The sequence below is a fragment of the Salmo trutta genome, chromosome 14 (assembly GCF_901001165.1).
Source record: "Salmo trutta chromosome 14, fSalTru1.1, whole genome shotgun sequence".
NCBI classification, from domain to species: domain Eukaryota; kingdom Metazoa; phylum Chordata; class Actinopteri; order Salmoniformes; family Salmonidae; genus Salmo; species Salmo trutta.
The window spans coordinates 75,656,153-75,674,684 of record NC_042970.1 but is presented as its reverse complement, the minus strand read 5'-3'; the positions used below and the strand labels follow the sequence as shown (position 1 = coordinate 75,674,684).

The 18,532-nt window shown below is 47.2% G+C and overlaps 1 pseudogene; it reads right to left on the bottom strand.

Annotated features, from left to right (window-relative positions):
- Positions 1 to 18,532, bottom strand: part of LOC115147876 (voltage-dependent P/Q-type calcium channel subunit alpha-1A-like) — a 184,189-nt pseudogene that overhangs the window by 136,035 nt on the left and 29,622 nt on the right.

Here is an 18,532-nt window from a genome sequence, read left to right as displayed (position 1 = left end):
AACCTCGACACCACAACCTCGACAAACACAACCTCAACAAACACAACCTCGACAAACACAACCGCGACAAACACAACCGCGACAAACACAACCTCGACACCTCGACACCACAACCTCAATCAATAAAAACAACTGCAATCCTCAATGAATTAATTCAATACCAGAGTCATACATGTCTCTAGGGGCACCAGGGAATCAAGGCATTTGGTTGGTTATTCCAACAATGAGGAGCAATAAAACTAAAGGAGGATTTACCTAAATTGCTGAAGAACAGAGGGACCTGAAGAGTTAACTGATCCCGACAGGCGGTTTGAAGTTCAGCTAGTTACAAACTATTGTAATAGAGCTGAGTAGACAGAAAGAGAGTAATGAAGTGATCTACGGGACTTTAATGAGGACCAGCCAACCGTTTGATACAGGATGCAGTGGTGAGTACTAATACTTGTAATAAAGCCAATGGCGCTACGGTAGATGCCATCCAAAGGTTTAAGAGTAGTGGCTGTTGTAATCAGGTAAATGCTGTCACCACAGTCAAGAACTGGCAGGGAAGATGCCTGCTATTTAGGGAGAGGCCAGATCTATTTCTACAAAACAAGTTATTGCTCTCATATACAGCCCCACCCCACCCTAAAACCATAGTCTATGGAACTGTTCATCTCCAGCTGGACTTTCTAGTGTCCTACTTCTAGCTTTACTGCAGCTGTGTCCATCTGTCCTGCAGTTCTGTGTGGTACTCTGCCAATCTGTACTGAGTAGCTGTGGCTGTGCCAGAGAGAGAGAGAGAGAGAGAGAGAGAGAGAGAGAGAGAGAGAGAGAGAGAGAGAGAGAGAGAGAGAGAGAGAGAGAGAGAGAGAGAGAGAGAGAGAGAGAGAGAGAGAGAGAGAGAGACCAGTATACATGGATGGAACTAGACCCTTCTGCCACTCCCTCCATCTGTCCATCTCTCTTGTTCTCTGTCTCTCTCTCTCTCTCCTTCCCTTTCCATATCTCTCAATTGGATTTGATTTAAATGTGCTTTATTGAAAGTTCTTCAGCGGGACAAACAATCCTGACAAACCTGTGAGTCAAATCAGAGTAATTAATCAGACCTGTCAACATAGAGAATAAATAAACAAAACAAAGGAAGGACTATTATCTTAATTCTAAAATATATATTTCTGTCTCTGTATCCCACTGTCTTTCACTCTCTATCCCTCCTCTATATTGGTAGGGCAGCCTACCTGTCTATCCCTCCTATATATAGGTCAGTCTACCTGTCTATCCCTCCTCTATATTGGTAGGGCAGCCTACCTGTCTATCCCTCCTATATATAGGTCAGTCTACCTGTCTATCCCTCCTCTATATTGGTCAGTCTACTTGTCTATCCCTCCTCTATATTGGTCAGTCTACCTGTCTATCCCTCCTCTATATTAGTCAGTCTACCTGTCTATCCCTCCTCTATATTGGTCAGTCTACCTGTCTATCCCTCCTCTATATTGGTCAGTCTACCTGTCTATCCCTCCTCTATATTGGTCAGTCTACCTGTCTATCCCTCCTCTATATTGGTCAGTCTACCTGTCTATCCCTCCTCTCTATTGGTCAGTCTACCTGTCTATCCCTCCTCTATATAGGGCAGTCTACCTGTCTATCCCTCCTCTATATTGGTCAGTCTACCTGTCTATCCCTCCTCTATATTGGTCAGTCTACCTGTCTATCCCTCCTCTATATAGGGCAGTCTACCTGTCTATCCCTCCTCTATATAGGGCAGTCTACCTGTCTATCCCTCCTCTATATTGGGCAGTCTACCTGTCTATCCCTCCTCTATATTGGTCAGTCTACCTGTCTATCCCTCCTTTATATAGGGCAGTCTACCTGTCTATCCCTCCTCTATATAGGGCAGTCTACCTGTCTATCCCTCCTCTATATAGGGCAGTCTACCTGTCTATCCCTCCTCTATATTGGTCAGTCTACCTGTCTATCCCTCCTCTATATTGGTCAGTCTACCTGTCTATCCCTCCTTTATATAGGGCAGTCTACCTGTCTATCCCTCCTCTATATAGGGCAGTCTACCTGTCTATCCCTCCTCTATATAGGGCAGTCTACCTGTCTATCCCTCCTCTATATTGGGCAGTCTACCTGTCTATCCCTCCTCTATATTGGTCAGTCTACCTGTCTATCCCTCCTTTATATAGGGCAGTCTACCTGTCTATCCCTCCTCTATATAGGGCAGTCTACCTGTCTATCCCTCCTCTATATAGGGCAGTCTACCTGTCTATCCCTCCTCTATATTGGTCAGTCTACCTGTCTATCCCTCCTTTATATAGGGCAGTCTACCTGTCTATCCCTCCTCTATATTGGTCAGTCTACCTGTCTATCCCTCCTTTATATAGGGCAGTCTACCTGTCTATCCCTCCTCTATATAGGGCAGTCTACCTGTCTATCCCTCCTCTATATAGGGCAGTCTACCTGTCTATCCCTCCTCTATATTGGGCAGTCTACCTGTCTATCCCTCCTCTATATTGGTCAGTCTACCTGTCTATCCCTCCTTTATATAGGGCAGTCTACCTGTCTATCCCTCCTCTATATAGGGCAGTCTACCTGTCTATCCCTCCTCTATATAGGGCAGTCTACCTGTCTATCCCTCCTCTATATTATCAGTCTACCTGTCTATCCCTCCTCTATATTGGTCAGTCTACCTGTCTATCCCTCCTCTATATTGGTCAGTCTACCTGTCTATCCCTCCTCTATATTGGTCAGTCTACCTGTCTATCCCTCCTCTATATTGGTCAGTCTACCTGTCTATCCCTCCTCTCTATTGGTCAGTCTACCTGTCTATCCCTCCTCTATATAGGGCAGTCTACCTGTCTATCCCTCCTCTATATTGGTCAGTCTACCTGTCTATCCCTCCTCTATATTGGTCAGTCTACCTGTCTATCCCTCCTCTATATAGGGCAGTCTACCTGTCTATCCCTCCTCTATATAGGGCAGTCTACCTGTCTATCCCTCCTCTATATAGGGCAGTCTACCTGTCTATCCCTCCTCTATATAGGGCAGTCTACCTGTCTATCCCTCCTTTATATAGGGCAGTCTACCTGTCTATCCCTCCTCTATATAGGGCAGTCTACCTGTCTATCCCTCCTCTATATAGGGCAGTCTACCTGTCTATCCCTCCTCTATATTGGTCAGTCTACCTGTCTATCCCTCCTCTATATTGGTCAGTCTACCTGTCTATCCCTCCTTTATATAGGGCAGTCTACCTGTCTATCCCTCCTCTATATAGGGCAGTCTACCTGTCTATCCCTCCTCTATATAGGGCAGTCTACCTGTCTATCCCTCCTCTATATTGGGCAGTCTACCTGTCTATCCCTCCTCTATATTGGTCAGTCTACCTGTCTATCCTTCCTTTATATAGGGCAGTCTACCTGTCTATCCCTCCTCTATATAGGGCAGTCTACCTGTCTATCCCTCCTCTATATAGGGCAGTCTACCTGTCTATCCCTCCTCTATATTGGTCAGTCTACCTGTCTATCCCTCCTTTATATAGGGCAGTCTACCTGTCTATCCCTCCTCTATATTGGTCAGTCTACCTGTCTATCCCTCCTTTATATAGGGCAGTCTACCTGTCTATCCCTCCTCTATATAGGGCAGTCTACCTGTCTATCCCTCCTCTATATAGGGCAGTCTACCTGTCTATCCCTCCTCTATATAGGGCAGTCTACCTGTCTATCCCTCCTCTATATAGGGCAGTCTACCTGTCTATCCCTCCTCTATATAGGGCAGTCTACCTGTCTATCCCTCCTCTATATAGGGCAGTCTACCTGTCTATCCCTCCTCTATATAGGGCAGTCTACCTGTCTATCCCTCCTCTATATAGGGCAGTCTACCTGTCTATCCCTCCTTTATATAGGGCAGTCTACCTGTCTATCCCTCCTCTATATAGGGCAGTCTACCTGTCTATCCCTCCTCTATATAGGGCAGTCTACCTGTCTATCCCTCCTCTATATAGGGCAGTCTACCTGTCTATCCCTCACTATATTCCTTTATTTCTCATCTCACAGCTCTCTCTCTCTGTTACCCCTTCCTTCCATCCCTCTCCTTCCCACCTCTACCCCTCTTTTGCTATGTATCTATCTCTCTCCCTAAAGGCATCTTCTCTTACTCCATCTGTCTCCCTCCTCTCTCCCTCCCTCCATCTCTCTCCTTCCCGCCTTGCCACTCTATCCCTTACTCTCTCCCTCCCTCCCTCCCTCCATCTTTCTCCCTCCCTCCCTCCCTCCTCTCTCTCTCCCTCCATCTCGCTATCTACCTTGCTAACTCAAGGCCTCTTAGTCTCTCACTCAATATCGCTTACCACCGCCCTCCAAGACAAATGTTTGCGCACCTTCGTGGACACACACACACACACACACACAGTGGTGTGTTTTTTTAACATTGTTTTCATGCTCTCAGCGAGAGAGAGACATTTATAAATGGAGCTGGTGAGAGGAGAGGAAGAGTACCCCTCGGAGAGTGTGTGTGTGTGTGCGTGTGTGTGCTGGCTCTGCTATTTAGCATCCCTGAGCAGCTACGAACACTAAACAAGGAGATGTGTGTATACAGTATCTCACAAAAGTGAGTACACCCCTCACATTTTTGTAAATATTTGAGTATATCTTTTCATGTGACAACACTGAAGAAATGACACTTTGCTACAAGTATGTCTCCAGACCTAAACCCTACTGAGCATCTGTGGGACATCCTCAAACGGAAGGTGGAGGAGTGCAAGGTCTCTAACATCCACCAGCTCCGTGATGTCGTCATGGAGGAGTGGAAGAGGACTCCAGTGGCAACCTGTGAAGCTCTGGTGAACTCCATGCCCAAGAGGGTTAAGGCAGTGCTGGAAAATGATGGTGGCCACACAAAATATTGACACTTTGGGCCCAATTTGGATATTTTCACTTAGGGGTGTACTCACTTTTGTTGCCAGCGGTTTAGACATTAATGGCTGTGTGTTGTGTTATTTTGAGGGGACAGCAAATTTACACTGTTATACAAGCTGTACACTCACTACTTTACATTGTAGCAAAGTGTCATTTCTTCAGTGTTGTCACATGAAAAGATATACTCAAATATTTACAAAAATGTGAGGGGTGTACTCACTTTTGTGAGATACTGTATGTCTGTGTGAGTGGGAGGAGGGGTGACTAGTGAGAAATATATATCCCTCTTTTTACCACAACATCCATTCAGTCTCATCTCTTTCCCTTCCACCCTGTCTTTTTTCTAATCGCCACACTCCCTCTATCCTCTCCTCCTCTATCCTCCTTGCTTTATTCCAGCGTTATAGTTATCATGTCTAAGCCTGTATTTCCTCTCCTCTTTTCATTTATTTCTCCTCCTTGTTTGGAATCTCATTGTCCTTCCATTTCATAAGCCCTCGTATAGCTCCTTCTCTCCTATCTCTTATCCCTCAATGTATCCCCCCTCTCTCTACATCTCCCTCTTTCTTCCTCTCACCGTTTCTCTCTCTGCCTCTTGTCATGACGTTGGCCTGTGGGTAAGGTTTATGACCCCCCCCATAAATACCTTTCTCCCTTCCCCTCTCTGACCCTACTGAAGGACTTGAATAGCCTGTGTTAAATATAGAGAGTCTGGGAACATCAAACAAATGGGGAAAAGGAACCATATTTTGGTAATAAAACCAGTTGGAAATATGCTTTGGAACGTAATGAGTATGGATGTCAGTTCGGTTGTCATCTGAGACATTATGACTGATGACAGGATGACATAAACTGTACCTGGGAAAGTATCCACCCTCTAGTTATCAGAGTCACATGGAATTGTTATGCAATTGAAATGTTTGATATTGAAATTGTTTGTTAGGAGATTAAATGTAATTTTAGCTTCCAAATGAGAGAATTGGGTTTTCATAAGGAAAGTGCCCTGCTTGATCAGTGGCCCACCCTTGTGAAGAGACAGGGGTTATAAACAATGAAACATCCTTCCCCCTCTCCACTATATAAGCCTTTGACGAAAAGATAACCAGTAGTTCCAGTACGTGAGGTCTGCAGCCTCTACGTTAGAAGGAGCTGTCATGACTGTCCTGATCAGGTCAGGGTACAGGAGACCACCACCCTACAGATTATCTCCCAAACCCCCAACAGAGGAGGAGAGATCTAGGGGTCTGAAGATGTGGGGGTTTTATGACACCTCATGCCCATAATACAGAGAAATTCCTTTGTCCTAACAATGGAGAACTGGCCTCAGAACCTTAAACATGCAATAAAGGAACTTTGGAACAATGGTTTCCGTCAGCCACAATGGTGGTTATGACGAAAAGTGGAATATTAAAATGTATGTAACTTTTGTATTGGTTTTTAAAGGTTAAGAGATGACGTTATTATGAAAACATTGTACCTTTAAGAGTTTTCCCAGTATATGCCTGATGTTTATACATTGTACGCTGTTTGGAAAATATCCAAATCAAACAGAATGTTTTGATAAAGATGAAATGTGAAGTTAGTGTCTAAAATCGGATTTTTAGCCAAATCTAAGCCTTGCCCCCTGTACTTGGTCCGCCCAGAGAATCGCCCTAAAGGCTGTTACACCCACTTCTGACCCGAGGGTATAAGACAGGAGAGTGAAGAATTAACATAGTAGACTATTGACCCCAAGCTGCAGCCAAGGTCTAACAAAGTCGACGAACCCCAAAAGGAAACACAAGGTTGAAGACAAAGAAATATTTTTCTCCACGAGCTACGGACGAGTAGCTGTGTCTAAGCGGGTGAATTCAAGCCGAACTACCCAGCCTCCACTCTCCATTGAATCGTGGTATCGACACCATTCGAGCCGAAGCTGTGAGCTCTGAGCTACAGAGCTGTCTGTCCTCAGAAGACCCCTTTCCGATCAAGGGTGAGGATCAGACCACTTAGCCAAGAAGGACACTGACATCGTGAGGACAACCAGAGAGTTGCGCCGGAGAACTTCGTCATTTAGAAGCCTAAACGACCCACGCGGAGCTTCCCACCTGAGAACTCCAACACGTAATTACACCATTATATTCTGACCCATAAGAGCGGCAGTTCGGGGCAAGGCTAATTTTAAATAAGCATGGCTGACAAATGAACCCAAATGTATATTTCTCTCGTGTACTTCCTTTATTTCTCTCTCTTTAAAATCCCCATTTTGGGTAACAAGCGCCATTGTGTGTTGGCCCGTTATACTAAGTCCTAATCGATAGCTAGACTGTGTTTTGTGTATGTGCATTTTTATCATCATTTTAGCTTGCTAGTAAATAAATAATCAACTAAGATTGGTGTGGTAAATTCAGTGGTAAAGCCCGGGTCCGTGCAGATTCCCGGATTATACGACTTTCAGATTATGAGACTGTAGAGGAAACTGATTAATTTAGCGACTGTTGTAATCGATATTCTGATATCCTTTGAGTTAATTTGGGAAATAGAAACTCAATCAAAACAATGTTCCCATGGTGCCCCAGGTTAATGAGTTAATAATTGCTTGATTCATTGCTTAATTCATTTAATCACGTAATTATAAACCGTTAATCATTCGATGAGCAACAGTCGTCACATTAACTAATACAACGTCACGACAGAGCTTTGGTGAGCTTTGGTGGCAAATGGTATGAACTTTGAGCTTATTCACTACAGAAGTGATACTTCCTAGCCGTTGAGTTAGCAGCGGCCGCTGTAGACGTGGGCTAGGAAAGGACGGACGACGGATCCAGTCTAACAGACGGACAAAGATACCACCACGTATCCAATTTACCACCAGAGACATTCTTCCGAGGACAGGAAGATCTGTTGGCCAACCCGGCCAGCATCTATGACCAATCTACCGAAGCGCAGCTCAGAGTAAATATTTATTGCATTTTCCTTTTCCAAATGGGCGGTAATTTAGAATGCATAAGATAATGTATTTACGATAGCATAGCTGCTGTTTCTTTGTTCCTAAATCTTCCCGCTCTTTCATTCAAGCCCAACCCCCTTTCCTTTGTGTAACCAGCCATCATGTATGACATCATTTGTATTCGGTGTATTTGTAATTCTGTGTGATTAGTTTAGGTATTTAGTAAATAAATAATTAAACCCAATTTTGTATTGCTGATTCAACTTGTTAGCCAGGGTTCGTGAAGATAACCAAGAATTGACAACTTTCATTATGAGACTGAAAATAAAATGATTAAGATGACGGCTATCGATGTAAAAGATTACTAAGTATTTTAAGAATTTATTCGGAAGATAACGGCTCTATAAACGTGCTTCCGTGGTGCCCCGACTTTCTAGTTAATTACATTTACATGATAAGCTTAATCAGGTAATATTAATTAGAGAGAAAGAATTTTATAGGTTAGCATGTTATATCACTTAATCCGGCATAGCCAAAGACACGACACTCTCCATCTTTACCAATCCCATTTCTCCCTCCCCTTCCCTCTCTCTCGCTCTCTTCATGTCAATCCCTCTCTCTCCCTCTCTTGCTCCTTTTCTCTCTCTCTCTCCCTCCCCCTCCCTCTGTCACTTTCTTCATCTCTTGTTCAATCTGCTGGTGTGTTTTAGTGAGGGCTGGAGACATCAATCATCCAGCAGCATCCTCACACAGGACCTACAGATTAACATGAGCTATCTAGCTAAATCTGATGTATGTTATACATGGTCCCTGACCAATAAAAGTCATAATAAATAATAATAATACATTAATATATTAATACACACACACACGGAACGAACGTCCTGCTGGCTTCCATGGCTGCCGCATCAGCAGCTTCCTTACTGAGAGAAGAGGAGGGAGGGAGGGAGGAGGAGGAGGAGAAGGGAGGGAGAGAGGAGGAAGACGAGGGAGGGAGAGAGGAGGAAGACGAGGGAGGGAGAGGGGAACAGAAGAGAATAAATGAATGGGGAAATGATTTAGGAAGAGAGGAATTGGGGAGAGAAGTGAGGGAAAGTAGGAGCAAAGATGAGGAGAGGAAAGAGAGAAACAGGAACGTGGCTGGGATGGGGGATCAGAGGAGAGAAGAGGAGGGAGGGACAGGAACGTGGATGGGATGGGGGATCAGAGAAGAGAAGAGGAGGGAGGGACAGGAACGTGGATGGGATGGGGGATCAGAGAAGAGAAGAGGAGGGAGGGACAGGAACGTGGATGGGATGGGGGATCAGAGGAGAGAAGAGGAGGGAGGGACAGGAACGTGGATGGGATGGGGGATCAGAGGAGAGAAGAGGAGGGAGGGACAGGAACGTGGATGGGATGGGGGATCAGAGAAGAGAAGAGGAGGGAGGGACAGGAACGTGGATGGGATGGGGGATCAGAGAAGAGAAGAGGAGGGAGGGACAGGAACGTGGATGGGATGGGGGATCAGAGAAGAGAAGAGGAGGGAGGGACAGGAACGTGGATGGGATGGGGGATCAGAGGAGAGAAGAGGAGGGAGGGACAGGAACGTGGATGGGATGGGGGATCAGAGGAGAGAAGAGGAGGGAGGGACAGGAACGTGGATGGGATGGGGGATCAGAGGAGAGAAGAGGAGGGAGGGACAGGAACGTGGATGGGATGGGGGATCAGAGGAGAGAAGAGGAGGGAGGGACAGGAACGTGGATGGGATGGGGGATCAGAGGAGAGAAGAGGAGGGAGGGACAGGAACGTGGATGGGATGGGGGATCAGAGGAGAGAAGAGGAGGGAGGGACAGGAACGTGGATGGGATGGGGGGATCAGAGGAGAGAAGAGGAGGGAGGGGACAGGAACGTGGATGGGATGGGGGATCAGAGGAGAGAAGAGGAGGGAGGGACAGGAACGTGGATGGGATGGGGGATCAGAGGAGAGAAGAGGAGGGAGGGACAGGAACGTGGATGGGATGGGGGATCAGAGGAGAGAAGAGGAGGGAGGGACAGGAACGTGGATGGGATGGGGGATCAGAGGAGAGAAGAGAGGGAGGGACAGGAACGTGGATGGGATGGGGGATCAGAGTGAGAGAAGAGGAGGGAGGGACAGGAACGTGGATGGGATGGGGGATCAGAGGAGAGAAGAGGAGGGAGGGACAGGAACGTGGATGGGATGGGCCACAGGAGGGATGGATGGGGAATCAGAGGAGAGGAATGAGGAGGGAGGGACAGGAACTTGGATGGATGGGGGATCAGAGGAGAGAGAAGAGGAGGGAGGGACAGGAACGTGATCGGGATGGGGGAATGGTCAGCAGGAGAGAAGAGGAGGGAGGGACCGGAACGTGGATGGGATGGGGGGATATCAAGGAGAGAAGAGGAGGGAGGGACAAGGTACGTGGATGGGATGGGGGATCAGCAGGAGAGAAGAGGAGGGAGGGACAGGAACGTGGATGGGATGGGGGATCAGAGGAGAGAAGAGGAGGGAGGGACAGGAACGTGGATGGGATGGGGGATCAGAGGAGAGAAGAGGAGGGAGGGACAGGAACGTGGATGGGATGGGGGATCAGAGGAGAGAAGAGGAGGGAGGGACAGGAACGTGGATGGGATGGGGATCAGAGGAGAGAAGAGGAGGGAGGGACAGGAACGTGGATGGGATGGGGGATCAGAGGAGAGAAGAGGAGGGAGGGACAGGAACGTGGATGGGATGGGGGATCAGAGGAGAGAAGAGGAGGGAGGGACAGAACGTGTGGATGGGATGGGGGATCAGAGGAGAGAAGAGGAGGGAGGAGGAACAGGAACGTGGATGGGATGGGGATCAGAGGAGAGAAGAGGAGGGAGGGCAGAGGAACGTGGATGGGATGGGGGATCAGAGGAGAGAAGAGGAGGGAGGGACAGGAACGTGGATGGGATGGGGGATCAGAGGAGAGAAGAGGAGGGAGGGACGGAACGAGGATGGGATGGGGGATCACAGGAGAGAAGAGGGAGGGAGGGACAGGACCGTGGATGGGATGGGGGATCAGAGGAGAGAAGAGGAGGGAGGGACAGGAACGTGGATGGGATGGGGGATCAGAGGAGAGAAGAGGAGGGAGGGACAGGACCGTGGATGGGATGGGGGAGGGGAGGAGAGAAGAGGGAGGGGAGGGACAGGAACGTGGATGGGATGGGGGATCAGGGGAGAGAAGAGGAGGGAGGGACAGGAACGTGGATGGGATGGGGGATCAGGGGAGAGAAGAGGAGGGAGGGACAGGAACGTGGATGGGATGGGGGATCAGGGGAGAGAAGAGGAGGGAGGGACAGGAACGTGGATGCGATGGGGGATCAGAGGAGAGAAGAGGAGGGAGGGACAGGAACGTGGATGGGATGGGGGATCAGAGAAGAGAAGAGGAGGGAGGGACAGGAACGTGGATGGGATGGGGGACCAGGGGAGAGAAGAGGAGGGAGGGACAGGAACGTGGATGGGATGGGGGATCAGAGGAGAGAAGAGGAGGGAGGGACAGGAACGTGGATGGGATGGGGGATCAGGGGAGAGAGAAGAGGAGGGAGGGACAGGAACGTGGATGGGATGGGGGATCAGAGGAGAGAAGAGGAGGGAGGGACAGGAACGTGGATGGGATGGGGGATCACAGGAGAGAAGAGGAGGGAGGGACAGGAACGTGGATGGGATGGGGGATCAGAGGAGAGAAGAGGAGGGAGGGACAGGAACGTGGATGGGATGGGGGATCAGGGAGAGAGAAGAGGAGGGAGGGACAGGAACGTGGATGGGATGGGGGATCAGAGGAGAGAAGAGGAGGGAGGGACAGGAACGTGGATGGGATGGGGGATCAGAGGAGAGAAGAGGAGGGAGGGACAGGAACGTGGATGGGATGGGGGATCACAGGAGAGAAGAGGAGGGAGGGACAGGAACGTGGATGGGATGGGGGATCAGAGAAGAGAAGAGGAGGGAGGGACAGGAACGTGGATGGGATGGGGGATCAGGGGAGAGAAGAGGAGGGAGGGACAGGAACGTGGATGGGATGGGGGATCAGAGGAGAGAAGAGGAGGGAGGGACAGGAACGTGGATGGGATGGGGGATCAGAGGAGAGAAGAGGAGGGAGGGACAGGAACGTGGATGGGATGGGGGATCAGAGGAGAGAAGAGGAGGGAGGGACAGGAACGTGGATGGGATGGGGGATCACAGGAGAGAAGAGGAGGGAGGGACAGGAACGTGGATGGGATGGGGGATCAGAGAAGAGAAGAGGAGGGAGGGACAGGAACGTGGATGGGATGGGGGATCAGAGGAGAGAAGAGGAGGGAGGGACAGGAACGTGGATGGGATGGGGGATCACAGGAGAGAAGAGGAGGGAGGGACAGGAACGTGGATGGATGGGGGATCAGAGAAGAGAAGAGGAGGGAGGGACAGGAACGTGGATGGGATGGGGGATCAGAGGAGAGAAGAGGAGGGAGGGACAGGAACGTGGATGGGATGGGGGATCAGAGGATGAGAAGAGGAGGGAGGGACAGGAACGTGGATGGGATGGGGGATCACAGGAGAGAAGAGGAGGGAGGGACAGGAACGTGGATGGGATGGGGGATCAGAGGAGAGAAGAGGAGGGAGGGACAGGAACGTGGATGGGATGGGGGATCAGAGAAGAGAAGAGGAGGGAGGGACAGGAACGTGGATGGGATGGGGGATCAGGGGAGAGAAGAGGAGGGAGGGACAGAGGAGAGAAGGAGGGAATGAAACAGAGTCAGAGAGGAAGAGACACAGAAACAGAGAGAAAAGGAGGAGAGAAAGATGGAGGGAAGGTGAGGCGAGTGAGAGCTGAGCTGACAGAGTGGAAAGAAGAGGGAGCGAGGGAGGGAAGAGAGAAAGAGGGAAGAGAGAGGGAAAAGAGATGGATGGAAGACTTGAGGGTGGAGAGAGGGATGGAGGGAGGGAGAGAGAGAGAAAACACAGGAGGGCGGCGGGAGCGAGGGAGCGATAGGGAGAGAGGGACGGCAGGAGGGTGGAAAGAGGGAAGGGAGGGAGAATTGCAGTATTTTTTGTCATTCTCTGTGAGTGGGTCCCATAAAAGTAGGTTACTGTCAGCAGACGAGGAGGAGAGGAGCTCTCTCTCTCTCTCTACTGACGCAAACACTTCAAGTGTGATCTCCCTCTCTCTCACACACACACACACACACACACACACACACACACGACTACAGGCTACATGTAGCTTGTAAATGTTAGCTATAGGCTGGGGCTCAGCTGCAGTAAGTGACTAACCACAGGCAGGCAGCCACCAGCTACCAACCAACCACCTAACCAGCAACACGGAAGAAACAGACGTCAAATGACACACTACTGTACTGGACAGACATTACTCAGAGACAAACACACACACACACATCCTAACCTCAACCATGAGTGGGGAAAATGCAAAACTGACCCAAGATCAGCATTTAGTGGAAAATTCACGCTGATTGAGGGTCCTCAATCATGTCATCTATAACTATTGGACAGATCAGTCAGCAACATCCAAAGGATTGGGCTGGACAAACACTAAGGGTGTGTACCAATAATCTCTCCTTCCTCCTGAAGTGTGCACTCGTTCACTAGTCCCCATAAATGTAAAAGCATTAGATTGGTGTTTCCATGGGATAGAGGGAGTTTCCATATACCACTCATTTCCTTTCAAATCCATGAAGGGAAGTGTTCAAGTGCACACTTTGGGAGAAAGGAGAGATTATTGAGCCTGTTCCTATGATGCTGTTCTGTCAAAACAGTGTGATCAAGTGTCATAGTGGATCTTGGAGATCCATCCCTACACCAGGGCTGTTCAATGTCGGTAGAAACACTTCTGGTTTTCACCCTCTCCTTCTAATAAAGGACTAATTCAGACCTGGGTCTAATTAACTAGCAGGTAGAAACACTTCTGGTTTTCACCCTCTCCTTCTAATAAAGGACTAATTGAGACCTGGGTCTAATTAACTAGCAGGTAGAAACACTTCTGGTTTTCATCCTCTCCTTCTAATAAAGGACTAATTCAGACCTGGGACTAATTAACTAGCAGGTAGAAACACTTCTGGTTTTCATCCTCTCCTTCTAATAAAGGACTAATTCAGACCTGGGACTAATTAACTAGCAGGTAGAAACACTTCTGGTTTTCATCCTCTCCTTCTAATAAAGGACTAATTCAGACCTGGGACTAATTAACTAGCAGGTAGAAACACTTCTGGTTTTCATCCTCTCCTTCTAATAAGGGACTAATTCAGACCTGGGTCTAATTAACTAGCAGGTAGAAACTCTTCTGGTTTTCACCCTCTCCTTCTAATAAAGGACTAATTCAGACCTGGGACTAATTAACTAGCAGGTAGAAACACTTCTGGTTTTCACCCTCTCCTTCTAATAAAGGACTAATTCAGACCTGGGACTAATTAACTAGCAGGTAGAAACACTTCTGGTTTTCACCCTCTCCTTCTAATAAAGGACTAATTCAGACCTGGGTCTAATTAACTAGCAGGTAGAAACTCTTCTGGTTTTCACCCTCTGCTTCTAATAAGGGACTAATTCAGACCTGGGACTAATTAACTAGCAGGTAGAAACACTTCTGGTTTTCACCCTCTGCTTCTAATAAGGGACTAATTCATACCTGGGACTAATTAACTAGCAGGTAGAAACACTTCTGGTTTTCACCCTCTGCTTCTAATAAGGGACTAATTCAGACCTGGGACTAATTAACTAGCAGGTAGAAACACTTCTGGTTTTCACCCTCTCCTTCTAATAAGGGACTAATTCAGACCTGGGACTAATTAACTAGCAGGTAGAAACACTTCTGGTTTTCACCCTCTCCTTCTAATAAGGGACTAATTCAGACCTGGGACTAATTAACTAGCAGGTAGAAACACTTCTGGTTTTCACCCTCTCCTTCTAATAAGGGACTAATTCAGACCTGGGTCTAATTAACTAGCAGGTAGAAACACTTCTGGTTTTCATCCTCTCCTTCTAATAAGGGACTAATTCAGACCTGGGACTAATTAACTAGCAGGTAGAAACACTTCTGGTTTTCACCCTCTCCTTCTAATAAGGGACTAATTCAGACCTGGGTCTAATTAACTAGCAGGTAGAAACACTTCTGGTTTTCACCCTCTCCTTCTAATAAGGGACTAATTCAGACCTGGGTCTAATTAACTAGCAGGTAGAAACACTTCTGGTTTTCACCCTCTCCTTCTAATAAAGGACTAATTCAGACCTGGGTCTAATTAACTAGCAGGTAGAAACACTTCTGGTTTTCACCCTCTGCTTCTAATAAGGGACTAATTCAGACCTGGGTCTAATTAACTAGCAGGTAGAAACAACAACAACCAGATGTGTTTTGGCCCTCCAGGACCGGAATTGAACAGCTCTGACATAAACTCTAGTCTGAATTGAGTCCTACACCATTGACCCTCATATTTACAGACTTTTCTTTGTCAACTAGGGGATTGCATGCACGCACGCACGCACGCTCGGACACACACACACACACACTACGTGTCCCTCGGGGGCAAGGGTTCGCCAGGCGGAAAAAAGTCTGATGGGATCTGATGGAACGTCGATGGTGCTGCGATATGTGGAATCTACAACCCACCGCTGACACATACAGTACAGTACAGTACAGTACAGTACAGTACAGTACACACACACACACACACACACACACACACACACACACACACACACACACACACACACACACACACACACACACACACACACACACACACACATCCAGAGACAAACACACACAAACACACACACACATCCAGAGACAAACACACACACACACTACAATTCTAAATCTTACTCTCTCTTTCACAAAGACACACAGCAGGGACGTTTTCCTAACCCTAAAAGAGACCACAGCAAGAAACGCCTTTTCATTTATCTGATTTTCATTGATCTGCATGTCCAGCCCTTATATGTAGCCTCACAATGAAAAGTTTTGGCATGGTCTTTTCAGGACAACCAGGGCTACAAGTAGAACACAAAACACTTTGACATAAACAGTTGTATTCATTCGTTTTATTGACAAATGTCAATACAAAAAGGTGTGCCAAAGCAAAAGCCTTATATTGTTTTCTCAGTGGGAAATGAATATCCAACTAGCTAGTGACGACTGCATGGAGTTTGACGTTTGACAGCAACTATGTGAGCTTATTAGCGTATTATAGACACTATGTCCTGGATTTCCTATGAACTATGTAGAATCCCTTACCTTCTAACTACACTTGTGTAGCTTCATAGAGCAAAACATGTACGTGTCCCTGAGAGTCTCAGCTTTTCATATATAGATGTTAATAGTTTGTACCTCAAACTATTCAGACTCTACAGATGTTTATGTAAACAGACCCGGCCCTGGGCCCCTTCGGGATAGCTCTCTAGGTCAGCCCGTTAATAACACAGACTAATGGCTCAGCACCTGTTAATAACACAGACTAATGGCTCAGCCCGTTAATAACACAGACTAATGGCTCAGCACCTGTTAATAACACAGACTAATGGCTCAGCCCGTTAATAACACAGACTAATGGCTCAGCACCTGTTAATAACACAGACTAATGGCTCAGCCCGTTAATAACACAGACTAATGGCTCAGCCCCTGTTAATAACACAGACTAATGGCTCAGCACCTGTTAATAACACAGACTAATGGCTCAGCCCCTGTTAATAACACAGACTAATGGCTCAGCCCCTGTTAATAACACAGACTATGGCTCAGCCCCTGTTTAATAACACAGACTAATGGCTCAGCCCCTTAATAACACAGACTAATGGCTCAGCCCCTGTTATAACACAGACTAATGGCTCAGCCCGTTATAACACAGACTAATGGCTCAGCCCCTGTTTATAACACAGACTAATGGCTCAGCCCGTTAATAACACAGACTAATGGCTCAGCCCGTTAATACACAGACTAATGGCTCGGCCCGTTAATAACACAGACTAATGGCTTCGCCCGTTAATAACACAGCATCATGGCTCAGCCCCTGTTAATAACACAGACAATGGCTCAGCCCCATGTAATAACACAGGACTAATGGCTCAGCCCGTTAATAACACGACTAATGGCTCAGCAACCTGTTAATAACACAGAACTAATGGCTCCAGCAACCTGTTAATAACACAGACTAATGGCTCAGCCCCTGTTAATAACACAGACTAATGGCTCAGCACCTGTTAATAACACAGACTAATGGCTCAGCCCCTTAATAACACAGACTAATGGCTCAGCCCCTGTTAATAACACAGACTAATGGCTCAGCCCCTGTTAATAACACAGACTAATGGCTCAGCACCTGTTAATAACACAGATTAATGGCTCAGCCCCTGTTAATAACACAGACTAATGGCTCAGCCCCTGTTAATAACACAGACTAATGGCTCAGCCCGTTAATAACACAGACTAATGGCTCAGCCCCTGTTAATAACACAGACTAATGGCTCAGCCCCTGTTAATAACACAGACTAATGGCTCAGCCCCTGTTAATAACACAGACTAATGGCTCAGCCCCTGTTAATAACACAGACTAATGGCTCAGCCCCTGTTAATAACACAGACTAATGGCTCAGCCCGTTAATAACACAGACTAACGGCTCAGCCCCTGTTAATAACACAGACTAATGGCTCAGCCCGTTAATAACACAGACTAATGGCTCAGCCCCTGTTAATAACACAGACTAATGGCTCAGCCCGTTAATAACACAGACTAACGGCTCAGCCCCTGTTAATAACACAGACTAATGGCTCAGCCCCTGTTAATAACAAAGACTAATGGCTCAGCACCTGTTAATAACACAGACTAATGGCTCAGCACCTGTTAATAACACAGACTAATGGCTCAGCACCTGTTAATAACACAGACTAATGGCTCAGTCCGTTAATAACACAGACTAATGGCTCAGCCCCTGTTAATAACACAGACTAATGGCTCAGCCCGTTAATAACACAGACTAATGGCTCAGCACCTGTTAATAACACAGACTAATGGCTCAGCACCTGTTAATAACACAGACTAATGGCTCAGCCCGTTAATAACACAGATTAATGGCTCAGCCCGTTAATAACACAGACTAATGGCTCAGCCTGTTAATAACACAGACTAATGGCTCAGCGTTAATAACACAGACTAATGGCTCAGCCTGTTAATAACACAGACTAATGGCTCAGCCTGTTAATAACACAGACTAATGGCTCAGCCCGTTAATAACACAGACTAATGGCTCAGCCTGTTAATAACACAGACTAATGGCTCAGCCTGTTAATAACACAGACTAATGGCTCAGCCTGTTAATAACACAGACTAATGGCTCAGCCCGTTAATAACACAGACTAATGGCTCAGCCCGTTAATAACACAGACTAATGGCTCAGCCCCTGTTAATAACACAGACTAATGGCTCAGCCCGTTAATAACACAGACTAATGGCTCAGCCCGTTAATAACACAGACTAATGGCTCAGCCCGTTAATAACACAGACTAATGGCTCAGCCCGTTAATAACACAGACTAATGGCTCAGCCCGTTAATAACACAGACTAATGGCTCAGCCCGTTAATAACACAGACTAATGGCTCAGCCCGTTAATAACACAGACTAATGGCTCAGCCTGTTAATAACACAGACTAATGGCTCAGCCTGTTAATAACACAGACTAATGGCTCAGCCCCTGTTAATAACACA